At 44.7% G+C, this 13,063-nt stretch overlaps 1 protein-coding gene across 6 annotated transcripts in view; it reads right to left on the bottom strand.

The window, feature by feature from the left end:
* Window positions 1-13,063, bottom strand: part of LRCH1 (leucine rich repeats and calponin homology domain containing 1) — a 330,560-nt gene that overhangs the window by 102,618 nt on the left and 214,879 nt on the right. The window lies entirely within an intron of this gene.

Here is a 13,063-nt window from a genome sequence, read left to right as displayed (position 1 = left end):
TTGGAAAAAGGTTTGTCGCTTGGCTCCCTTAAGGGTCAAGTCTCCGCGCTATCCGTATTTTTTCAGAAACGCCTGGCGCGACTTCCTCAGGTACGCACGTTCCTGCAAGGGGTTTGTCATATCGTCCCCCCTTACAAGCGGCCGTTGGAGCCCTGGGACCTGAACAAGGTTCTAATTGCTCTCCAAAAGCCGCCTTTCGAGCCTATGAAGGAGGTTTCCCTTTCTCGTCTTTCACAGAAAGTGGCCTTTCTAGTGGCGGTCACGTCTCTTCGGAGAGTGTCCGAGCTGGCGGCGTTATCATGCAGATCTCCATTCCTGGTGTTTCACCAGGACAAGGTAGTTCTGCGTCCAATTCCAGAATTTCTTCCCAAGGTGGTATCTTCCTTTCATCTCAATCAAGATATCACTTTACCGTCTTTGTGTCCGCATCCAGTTCACCAATTTGAAAAAGGTTTGCATTTATTGGATCTGGTGAGAGCACTCAGGATCTACATTTCCCGCACGGCGCCTCTGCGCCGCTCGGATGCACTCTTTGTCCTTGTCGCTGGTCAGCGTAAAGGGTCGCAAGCTTCCAAATCCACCCTTGCGCGTTGGATCAAGGAACCAATTCTTCACACCTACCGTTCTGCTGGGCTTCCGATTCCATCAGGACTGAAGGCCCATTCTACCAGAGCCGTGGGTGCGTCCTGGGCATTACGGCACCAGGCTACGGCTCAGCAGGTGTGCCAGGCGGCTACCTGGTCGAGTCTGCACACTTTTACCAAGCATTATCAGGTGCATACCTACGCTTCGGCGGATGCCGGCCTAGGTAGACAAGTCCTTCAGGCGGCGGTGGCTCACCTGTAGGAAAGGGCTGTTTGACGGCCCTATCACGAGGTATTCTTTTACCCACCCAGGGACTGCTTTTGGACGTCCCAATTGTCTGGGTCTCCCAATTAGGAGCGACAAAGAAGAAGGGAATTTTGTTTACTTACCGTAAATTCCTTTTCTTCTAGCTCCAATTGGGAGACCCAGCACCCGCCCTGTTTTCTTAGGAAGTTTGTTTTTTTCGGGTGCACATGTTGTTCATGTTGAACAGTTCAGTTCTCCGAGGTTGTTTCTCGGGTTGAATTTGTATTTAAAACAGTTATTGGCTTTCCTCCTTCTTGCTTTTGCACTAAAACTGAGGAGCCCGTGATCCCACGGGGGGGTGTATAGCCAGAAGGGGAGGGGCCTTACACTTTTAAGTGTAGTACTTTGTGTGGCCTCCGGAGGCAGTAGCTATACACCCAATTGTCTGGGTCTCCCAATTGGAGCTAGAAGAAAAGGAATTTACGGTAAGTAAACAAAATTCCCTTCTTTACAGCACTGTAATGTCCAGCAATCAAAATACAGGGAAGCCCATTTTGTTTTTAGTTATTTAAATAAATAATTAAAAAAAATATATATGGGCTTCCGCTGCATTTTTTGTATTGCTAGCTAAGGGTAATCCAAGCAGCTACTGGCTGCTAACCCCCACTGCTTGGTGTTACGTTCACTGGCAATGGAAAATCCAGGGAAGCATTTTTTATTTTTTTTTCCAAAAAACTACAAAAAAAGGACGTGAGCTTCGCCATATTTTTGTATGCTAGCCAGGTATAGCAGGCAGGTGCTGGAAGAGTTGGATACAGCGCCAGAAGATGGCGCTTCTATGAAAGTGCCATTTTCTGAGGCGGCTGCAGACTGCAATTCACAGCAGTGGGGCCCACAAAGCTCAGGCCAACCTGTGCTGCGGATTCCAATCCCCAGCTGCCTAGTTGTACCTGGCTGGACACAAAAATGGGGCGAAGCCTACGTCATTTGTTTTCTAATTATTTCATGAAATTCATGAAATAATAAAAAAAGGGCTTCCCTTTATTTTTGGTTCCCAGCCGGGTACAAATAGGCAACTGTGGGTTGGGGGCAGTCGTACCTGCCTGCTGTACCTGGCTAGCATACAAAAATATGGCGAAGCCCACATAATTTTTTCAGGGGGCAAAAAACTTCTGCATACAGTCCTGGATGGAGTATGCTGAGCCTTGTAGTTCTGCAGCTGCTGTCTGTCTGTATGGAGAAGAGCAGACAGCAGCTGCAGAACTACAAGGCTCAGCATACTCCATCCAGGACTGTATGCAGACGTTTTTTGCCCACCAAAAAAATGACGTGGGCTTTGCCATATTTTTGTATGCTAGCCAGGTACAGCAGGCAGCCACGGGCTGCCTCCAACCCCCAGTTGCCTATTTGTACCCGGCTGGGAACCAAAAATATAGGGAAGCCCGTTTTTTTTTAATTATTTCACTTATTTCATGAAATAATTAGAAAACAAATGACGTGGGCTTCGCCCCATTTTTGTGTCCAGCCGGGTACAACTAGGCAGCTGGGGATTGGAATCCGCAGCACAGGTTAGCCCGAGGTTTCTGGGCGCCTCTGCTGCGAATTGCAGTCTGCAGCCGCCCCAGAAAATGGCGCTCTCATAGAAGCGCCATCATCTAGCGCTGTATCCAACTCTTCCAACAGCCCTGGAGCCGGGTGGCTTGTTGGGTAATCATGAGTTAATACTGGCTTTATTTTACTAGCTAGTATTAAGCCAGAGATTCTTAATGTCAGGCACGTTTGACCCGGCCATTAAGAATCTCCAATAAAGGGTTAAAAAAAAAAAAGACACCACACAGAGAAAAAATACTTTAATAGAAATAAATACACAGACACATTAGAGACTCCATCTTTATTACCCCCTGTCAGCCCTCCACGATCCATGGTCTTCTGTCTTTCTCGTTCAACAAATGCAGCTCTGCTCCATCACTGCTGAATGGGGGAAGACGCTGCTTCCCGTGCAGCCTTCACTCCGTGAAGGCTGCACGGGAAGCAGCGTGCAGCCTTCACTCCGTGAGAGATCAGTGCTGCTGGCGGTGACAGACGCGTTACTATAGCAACAGGGCTCCGATCATGTGATTCCCGGAGCCGCGGTTAGCGGTGACGTCACCGCTAACTGCGTTGCTATGGCAACGATGATCTCCGTTAATGACCGGCTGTGTCAGCCGGTCCCTAACGGAACGGGGAGTCGACCGTGTGCTAGAGCATGTCGCCGGTACACGGCGATACACAAATGTGCACCGTGTACCGGAGAGATGCACTCGCAGGTCCTTCATGACGCGTCATAGTCATGTGACCAGTCTGTAGCCAATGAGATAATAGCCACGTGACTGGTCACATGGCTATTTTGACGTCACGATAGGTCCTGCATCACTGCTGGCAGTGCTGGTCACCGGGAGGATTCAGCGATCATCGGCTGGAATAGCGGCAGGAGACAGAGTGCAGAAGGGATCGCGGGGACCGGGAAGTGTTATGGCAATGTTTAATAACTGTATGTGTACATTTATAATGCGTTTTTATGTGTTTGTGATTGCCTCCCATTATATATCCTATTGGTTCGAGTTCGGTTCGAACGTTCGCCGAACCGAACGAGACCTCCGTTCGGCGAACCGAACTCGAGCCGAACCACGGCCAGTTCGCTCATCTCTACTTCTAAGAGGCAGATGGTTACAGATTATAGAGTTCAGTGACATATAGGCCACCACGACACTACCATGTGAGGCCAATAAATGGTGATGGACATGACCAAACACTAGTTAGGCTGCTTTCACACTACGTTTTTTTAACATGCGTCCTGAACGTTTTTTTAACGCAAAAACGGATCCAGTGCAAATGCGTTTTCATTTCAATGCATTTGCAATGGACTCGCGTCAACATGCGTTCACATGCGTTTTTTGCGTTAAAGTGAGGATCCAGTGAGTTGCAGTTTTTTAACATTTTTCAAAAACACTACTTGTAGCGTTTTTGAGCTGCGTCCAAATACTAAAAATTGCTGGATCCTGACTATACTGCATGCAAACGCATGTGAACGCTGGCATGCTGATAGACAGGATCCTGCTTGCTCTACTTAGCATGCCCAGAAACCAGCCTCGGGTGATCAGTCCCTCTCTCACCCTCCCTCTCTCCCCCTATCTCTCTCCTCCACCCTCTCTCCTCTCTCTCCCCCGCCTGAGAGCTGCGGACACTCGTAACCAAGATAAATATCGAGTAACCAAGGAAAGCGCTTCTCTTAGTTACCCGATGTTTACATTGGTTACGTGTGCAGGGAGCAGGCAGCCCGGCTCCTAGCACCTGCGGATGCTCGTAACCAACATAAATATCGGGTATCCAAGCAAGTTACCCATGTTTACCTTGGTTACGAGCCTCTGCAGCTGTCAGAAGCCGGCTCCCAGTCTATCATGTTCAGTTCCACTGACTCCCGATCACATGACTCCAATGCCCGCCCATAAACTTAAAGTGACAGGATCCTGCAAAATAACACATGCGTTTGCATGCGTTTTTTTGCTGTAAAAGCAGGATCTGCTTTTACAGCAAAAAAACGTTCATGAAGCATGTTAAAAAACGTAGTGTGAAAGCAGCCTTACTGAGGTAATAGATTGTCATATTGACAGAACATTCACTCGGGACTAATTCTCCAAAGCAAAAAAAAAACAGTGGGAAATATTATCAACCTCTGTTTTTGCTGCAGATTTCAATGCGGATTTGAAGCAGACTTCCGCTATGTATTGTGAAGCATTGTTACATTTGCAGCATAAATTGATAAGCCGAAACTCAGGTCAATTTATGGGGCAGATTTTGTACGCATTGGATGGAATTTGGTAAAATCTTACTGACAATGCGGCTAATGTAATAAACTGCAAATCCTCCTCTGGAAATCTGCAGCACGTTTATTACAAAGGAACAACACGTTACTGTAAAAGGTAGCTGAATCATGGGATCAGAGGTTAGATCTTATAAATCGAAATATAATCTCCTTTGGTAAAAGGATAAGGCAACAGTCCCATGATGAGCTTTGGGTGAGTTTTTTTTGTTGCACAATTTCTGCACATATTATGTAATGTTTTTTTATTGAGTTTTTTACACTATTTTTATTGCTGCGTTTTTTGCCTGTTTGGGGTGTAAATGCTTTAAATAAAGCTGCTTTGTTACATGCACTTTTAGGCTATGTGCGAACTAGAAAGTGCCTTTTTCTTAAGAGAAATCCGGACCCTCTGAAAGAATCCAGCACCCGCGGTAAAAACCGTGATAAACCCGCACCCGCGGATTTTCCACAAGTTGGTCCCTGCGGATTTTTACCATTATCTATGGCAAAAACTGCAGGTACCTGCGGAAAAGAAGTGACATGCACATTAATTCCACAGCGGAAAATCCGCAGGTAAATCCATGGGTATAAAAAAAACGCAGGGTGTGCACAGCATTTTTTTTTTAAAACCCATAGGATTTGCTGGGGAATGACTGCAGCAATGTTAGACACATTTTCTGCAGCAAATCCGCGGCAAAATCCGCGGTATATCCGCAGCGTGCGCACAGGGCCTTAATGTGTGCCCGCCCCAGAAACGCACTAAAAATGCATCTGCGTTGTTTTTTACCTGCAGATTTTGTGCATCCCATACAAGTCTATGGTAAAACTCTGCACAGAATACTCAGCGTACCAGCAAGAGAAATAGACATGTTGCGCATTTGAAACCAGCTCCGCAGGTCAGTGCATGTGGGGTAAAAAGGAAGCACAGAGGGCCTGAGATTTCTATAAAATCCCATCCGCATTGTTGGAACTATAAGACACTGTGTTTCTTTTTGCACCAAAAACACGCAGCCTCAAAAACTCACCAAATGCACATTGTCTAATGGGGTAACACATCACAAGTGGAGATCATTTAGGATATAATAGTCATAAAGGTAATCTTTAGTTTATTATCCATATACAGTAAGGAAACCCCTTACGTGACAGTATGACCAGTTTTAAGAGGATGTTTCACTGATACTTATATCTATGGTTATGGGTTGGAGTATGTGTTAATCTGTAATATATTCTTAGTACAAGTTCCCTCTGGAATGTAAAGTGCTGTGGAATATTTTCGCTCTATAGTAATAAAAATTATTATTAGTATGGAACTTTGTGGGAAAAGTCATGGTTGGGTGAGTTTTGTGTGGAAGAACTGAAAGACTTTACTGACTGCACTATACTGACCATAAAGGCATCGAACCCCTTTGGGATGAACTAGAACAGACATTGTGAGCTAAAACCTCTCAACACCAAAAATTCCCAGAAAGACACCTCTAAAATCTTATAGAAAGCATTCCCAGAAGAGTAGAAGCTCCATGTTGCCAGCTATGAATTTCGACTGGGATCTTCTAAAAGCTCCTGTAGGTGGAATGAGGAGGTCCCAATGCTTTTTCCCCCCACGGAATAGCTCTGCATTGATATTCACAGTTTGAAAAGTGTAGTAAAGCTTTGTAACCACTTGGAGGAAGCACAGGGCAAGTTTAGGCTCCTGGATCAGCACATGATCAAAGTAAAGTTTTACTTGATCTTTCCTTTGCACTCTTATCTTTGAAACCCTACATCAAACACTATCCTCTATATTCTGTCTTTTTTCAAGATTCAAATTAACGGTTTTTCTTACTATATAATTTATGACAGGAGCCCCCTGAATTATCGATTCCATAAGAGTTTATGGCCCTGATTCATTAAGACTGGTGATTGGTATGTCAGTCTGAATGAGGGACATGACATATAGGAATAATACATTGTGTACGGAAAGTATTCAGACCCCTTTAAATTTGTCACTCTTTGTTTCATTGCAGCCCATTTGTCAAATTAAAGAGAGTTAATTTATTTTCTCAGTAATGTACACTCTTGCACCCCATCTTGACAGAAAAAAAACAAATGTAGAAATTTTTGCAATTTTATAAAAAAGAAAACTGACAAATCACATGGTAATAAGTATTCTGACCCTTTGCTCAGTCATGAGTCTTCTTGGGAATCATGCAACAAGTTTTTCACACCTGGATTTGGGGATCCTCTGCCATTCTTCCTTATTATTATTATTATTATTATTCTTCCTTGCAGATCCTCTCCAGTTCTGTCAAGTTGGATGGTGAACATGGGTTGTCAGCCATTTTCAGGTCTCTGCAGAGATGCTCAATTGGGTTTAGGTCAGGGCTCTTGCTGGGCCAGTGAAGAATGGTCACAGAGTTGTTCTGAAGCCACTCCTTTGTTATTTTAGCTGTGTGCTCAGGGTCAGTGTCTTGTTGGAAGGTGAACCTTCGTCCAAATCTGAGCTCAAGAGCACTCTGGAAGAGGTTTTCTTCCAGGATATCTATGTACTTGGCCACAATCATCTTTCCTTCAATTGCAACCAGTCTCCCTGTCCTTGTAGCTTCAAAATACCCCCATAGTATGATGCTGTCACCACGTTTAAGTGTGATGAGGTACCTGTTTTTCTCCAAACATACCGCTTAGAATTATCATCACCAAAAAGTTCTATCTTTGTCTTATCAGATCACAGAATTTTATTTCCCATAGTCTGGGACTCCTTTATGTGTTTTTTTTTTTTTTTTGCAAATGCTATGCAGTCCTTTATATGTCTTACACTGAGGAGAGGCTTCCATCGGGCCACTCTGCCATAAAGGCCCGACTGGTGGAGGGCTGCAGTTGATTTTGTGCAACTTTCTCCCATCTCCCTACTGAATCTCTGGAGCTCAGCCACAGTGATCTTGGGGTTCTTGTTTACGTCTCTCACCAAGGCTCTTCTCCCATGTTTGCTAAGTTTAGCTGGACGGCCAGGTCAAGGAAGAGTTCTGGTGGTCCCAAACTTAATAATAATAATAATAATAATAATAAAGTTTTATTTCTATAGCGCCAACATATTCTGCAGCGCTTTACAATTCAGAGGGGACATGTACAGACAATTTGAGACAACACAAAAAAACAAAAATTAAGATACCAGGAGTAGTGAGGGCCCTGCTCGTACGCTTACAGTCTAAGGGGTACTTTGCACGTTGTGACATCGGTACTGCGATATCGTCAGGGTCAAATCGAAAGTGACGCACATCCGGCGCCGGTAACGACATCGCAATGTGTAAAGCCTAGGAGAGAAGATGAACGAGCGTGAAACAGTCAAAAATCGGTGATCTGTGTCACATCGTTAATTTTCAAAATTTCGCTGCAGCGACAGGTACGATGTTGTTCCTCGTTCCGGCGGCAGCACTCATCGCTGTGTATGAAGCCGCAGGATCGAGGAACATCTCCTTACCTGCGTCCCGCCTGCAATGAGGAAGGAAGGAGGTGGGCGGGATGTTTACGTACCGCTCATCTCCGCCCCTCCTCTTCTATTGGCCGCCTGCCGTGTGACGTCGCTGTGACGTTGCACAAGGAGGCGGGTCGCCGGCCAGAGCGACGTCGCAGGGCAGGTAAGTGCGTGTGAAGCTGCTGTAGCGATAATGTTCGCTACAGCAGCTATCACAACAGATCGCATCTGCGACGGGGGCGGGGACTATCGCGCTCGGCATCGCTAGCATCGGCTAGCGATGTCGCAGCGTGCAAAGTACCCCTTAAAGGAAATAGGGAAGGCACAAAAGATGAATGGGGGGGGGGGAGAAAAGCTTCTTCTATTTAAGGATCATAGAGGCCACTGTGCTCTTAGGAACCTTGAGTACTGCAAAAATTCTTTTGTAACCTTGGTCAGATCTGTGCCTTGCCACAATTCTGTCTCTGAGCTCCTTGGGCAGTTCATTTGACCTCATGATTCTCATATGGTGTGATATGCACTGTGAGCTGTGAGGTCTTATATAGACACAGGTAGACTCCAATAAAGGAGTAGAACCATCTCAAGGAGGATCACAAGGAAATGGACAGCATGTGACTTAAATATGAGTGTCTGAGCAAAAGGGTCTAAATACTTATGACCATGTGATATTTCAGTTTTTCTTGTTTAAAAATTTTACAAAAGTTACTACATTTCTGTTTTTTTCTGTCAAGATGGGGTGCAGAGTGTACATTAATGAGAAAAAAAAATGAACTTTTTTGAATTTACCAAATGTCTGCAATGAAACAAAGAGTGAAAAATTTAATGGGGTCTGAATACTTTCCGTACCCACTGTATGCCAAATTCATCAAGAAGCGCACACCACTTAATGAATTTGGGTCTTCAGTAGTGTGTGCCTCACAAGAAATGTTACTCTACTCCTAAATTAGAGTAAGAAACACCAACACATTTCCTGAATTAGACTGGCGGTTGTGGCAATGCGCTGCCACAGCTCCTACTTGAATCTGATGGGAAGATGCCAAGTCACAAAATGTTGCCACCATTCAAAGCCTTAAAGCCAGTTTTCCGGTGTAAACACTTTGATGTATTGGCCCCTACGTCTAACAGAGCACTGGAGTAAAATTCTTTAAGTCACTAAATTTTTAGACAACAATAAGCTGCGCAAACATTTTGTGAGATTTGGCATTTCTTACTGCAGAAATGTTACTTCAGTTATTGACTGGAATAACATATCTGCAGAGGTACACTCCACTGATAAGATTCCCTGAATTCATAAAGTGGTGAGGAATTTAATGCATATTATTCATGTAAAAACCTCCAATCTTAATGAATTGGGGCTATAGTATATTGTAGAACAAGCGAGTGGATCTCTGGTCCGAGAGACAGTACACAACAGACATCAGACGGTTTATTTATATGCACATTTGTCCTATGCATACATTGCTTATGACCAAAACTGCCACCGGGGAGGAGAAACTGAGCAGAGTACCCTATTATAACACAGTATTTCATCAGATAGTGATGGAATGATAGTGACTATTGAGTTTTCATGTTAATCTAGGTAATATATTGCTGAATGAGATATGCAAGAATATGGTGGATGGAATCTGAGACCTATGATGTAACCTGCTGTAATCGGGCCATTTTCTCAGTCACCCACCTGTGCACGGTTTTCGGTTTTGATAACAATGTACCTTCTTTCAATATGGAAAATCCTTACTTAAACAATGACCTCATCCTATATCTGAGTAAATATCGTTTCTCCTATCATGTGAACTTTGCCTTTGTTTGCAAAGCTGCATGTGAAAAGCAGGTAATTAATATCATCATTTATTGCCTATTTGGAACTATCTGACTGAATGCAGTATATATGAACGTAGGGTGGAGGTGATATATATTTGTCTATCTTTTTGTGCCTCCCATCTATTTACTATGTATTATTCTTTGAGGGGAAAATTTATATTGGTGAAGTGACCACATTTGTGGAGTGGGGTAGACAGGATTGCTGGGGGGTCTGAGGATTGACCTACTTTGTAAGGAGGCTATATCCTTTCCCCCTGGATATTTTTCATGTGGGAGCATTTGGTAGTTCTATAAAAACCCTATTGGATTAATCTTCTGATGTATATATTTAGAAGTATGTTGTATCTATACTGAGAGATTGTATATATTTCTCCTTCCCTTTCTCTAGATCCATATTGAATGTTGATATTAAACTCATGGATCAATGAAACCTCCTGATGAACCTCTTGGTTTTATCATACAAGGGGGGAAACGCGTCGAGGTGTGAGGTGTAAACTGTATCTTGGGATTGTGAAGCTATCAATCAAGCACAGTGTGTCTAACCATTACCAAAAGGAACCTGCGACATATCACACCTTTGAAAGCAACTGCTTCTGGGAAGAAGGACATTTATAAAGTACTTCTCTTCAGGATAATCTCCAGTGGATATGTGATAACTAATTCATCTATCAAGAATTCCTATTAAGGGGTGCTTCACACACAGCGAGCTCACTGCCGAGATCGCTGCTGAGTCACGCTTTTTGTGACGCAGCAGTGACCTCATTAGCGATCTCGCTGTGTGTGACAATGAGCAGCGATCTGGCCCCTGCTGCGAGATCGCTGCTCGTTACACACAGCCCTGGTTCGTTTTCTTCAAAGGCGCTCTCCCGCTGTGACACACAGATCGCTGTGTGTGACAGCGAGAGAGCGACAAATGAAGCGAGCAGGGAGCAGGAGCCGGCGTCTGACAGCTGAGGTAAGCTTGTAACAAAGATAAACATCGGGTATCCAAGGTGGTTACCCGATATTTACCTTAGTTACCAGCCTCTACAGCTCTCACGCTGCCTGTGCTGCCGGCTCCGGCTCTCTGCACATGTAGCTGCTGTACACATCGGGTTAATTAACCCGATGTGTACAGCAGCTAGGAGAGCAAGGAGCCAGCGCTCAGTGTGCGCGGCTCCCTGCTCCCTGCACACACAGCTAAGCGGTGTGCGCTGGTAACTAATGTAAACATCGGGTAACCATACCCGATGTTTACCTTAGTTACCAGTCTCCGCAGCTTCCAGACGGCGGCTCCGTGCAAGCGCAGCGTCGCTTGCACGTCGCTGCTGGCTGGGGGCTGTTCACTGGTCGCTGGTGAGATCTGCCTGTTTGACAGCTCACCAGCGACCATGTAGCGATGCAGCAGCGATCCTGACCAGGTCAGATCGCTGGTCGGATCGCTGCTGCATCGCTAAGTGTGAAGGTACCCTAAGGAATGAGTTATAGATATTGGATTCCTTATCTTAATTTATATTATCTATGCCATATGTGTGTTGGATTGTTTTGCTATGGAAATTTTCTAAAATAACAGTTCAGATGATGTGTTTTTGCTGATCTTAAGTCACTGTTCTGTAGTGAATGACCCCTTCTGTGCACTCCATGATATTGGGGGTGATATTTGATTGTTAGGGGTCACAACTATTGGTCAATACCTGGGTGGGGATTTGGAGCTGGACATGAAGACGAAATAAAAACTTTTTTTGTCTCCATGGTCGGCTCCTCTACCAAATAGTGGCAGTGAATGTAGTAAGGGGCTTTGGAGAGTTAATACTATGAGTATCAGTAAGAGTTATATACACAAACCCCTTGATGGTTATAATATCTGCATTTTTTCCTTTTTATCCTCTTGAGACAGTTATTTCATTAATACTTGGAGGAAGAAAAAATTCTTGCTGTATTTGTTGGAGTGTCAAAGGGAAAAGCAAATTTTGTGCATTGCTATATATCTGTCCCTCAATTGATTGAACCCAGTTGAGATATTGAATGTATTTATGTCTGTGAGTCATTTTTAGCTTTGTTAAAATAAAGGTCATTTTTTTAAAATTTGGGGTTAAAATACTTTTTTGAAATAAATATCGTTTCTCCTATCATGTGACCTTTGCCTTTGTTTGCAAAGCTGCATGTGAAAAGCAGGTAATTAATATCATCTAACTAATAAGCCGTTGGCAGGATGATCCTGATAATAACGCAGCTATAAAGATTTGGTTTTCGCAACAAGTATGAAAAGGCCGGTCCACTACTTTTATATTGATGTCTTAAGGCCACGTCTCACTAAGCAACATCGCTAGCAACATCGCTGCTGAGGCACGACTTTTGTGACGTAGCAGCGATGTTGCTAGTGATGTTGCTGTGTGTGACATCCAGCAACAACCTGGCCCCTGCTGTGAGGTCGCTGGTTGTTGCTGAATGTCCTGGACCATTTTTTAGTTGTTGCTCTCCCGCTGTGAAGCGCACATCGCTGTGTGTGACAGCGACAGAGCAACAACTGAATGTGCAGTGAGCAGGGAGCCGACGCTGGTAACCAATGTAAATATCGGGTAACCAAGGAGCCCTTTCCTTGGTGACCCGATATTTACCTTCGTTACCAGCGTCCGCCGCTCTCACGCTGCCAGTGCCTGCTCCCTGCACACATAGCCAGACTACACATCGGTAATTAACCCGATGTGTACTCTGGCTAGGAGTGCAGGGAGCCATAGCTAAGCGGTGTGTGCTGGTAACCAAGGTAAATATCGGGTTGATTACCCGATATTTACCTTAGTTACCAAGCGCAGCATCGCTTCCATGCGTCGCTGCTGACTGGGGGCTGGTCACTGGTGAGATCTGCCTGTGTGACAGCTCACCAGCAACCCGTGTAGCGACGCTCCAGCGATCCCTGCCAGGTCAGGTTGCAGGTGGGAGCGCTGGAGCGTTGCTTAGTGTGACGGTACCTTTATGCTTAGGATGTGCAGCTCCACAACTGAGAACATCCGTCTGGCACCGGAAGCGGCTGTTCAGATGCTGGGTGTTGGACTAAGGAGAGCTCATCAATATGAAAGCAGGAGACAACCCTTTTAGGTAACATTTGGTTACCTTCAAAGTATACCACAAAAGAAATTATAAAA

This window comes from Anomaloglossus baeobatrachus, chromosome 2 (assembly GCF_048569485.1).
Source record: "Anomaloglossus baeobatrachus isolate aAnoBae1 chromosome 2, aAnoBae1.hap1, whole genome shotgun sequence".
NCBI classification, from domain to species: Eukaryota; Metazoa; Chordata; class Amphibia; order Anura; family Aromobatidae; genus Anomaloglossus; species Anomaloglossus baeobatrachus.
This window is presented reverse-complemented; position numbering and strand designations above follow the sequence as displayed.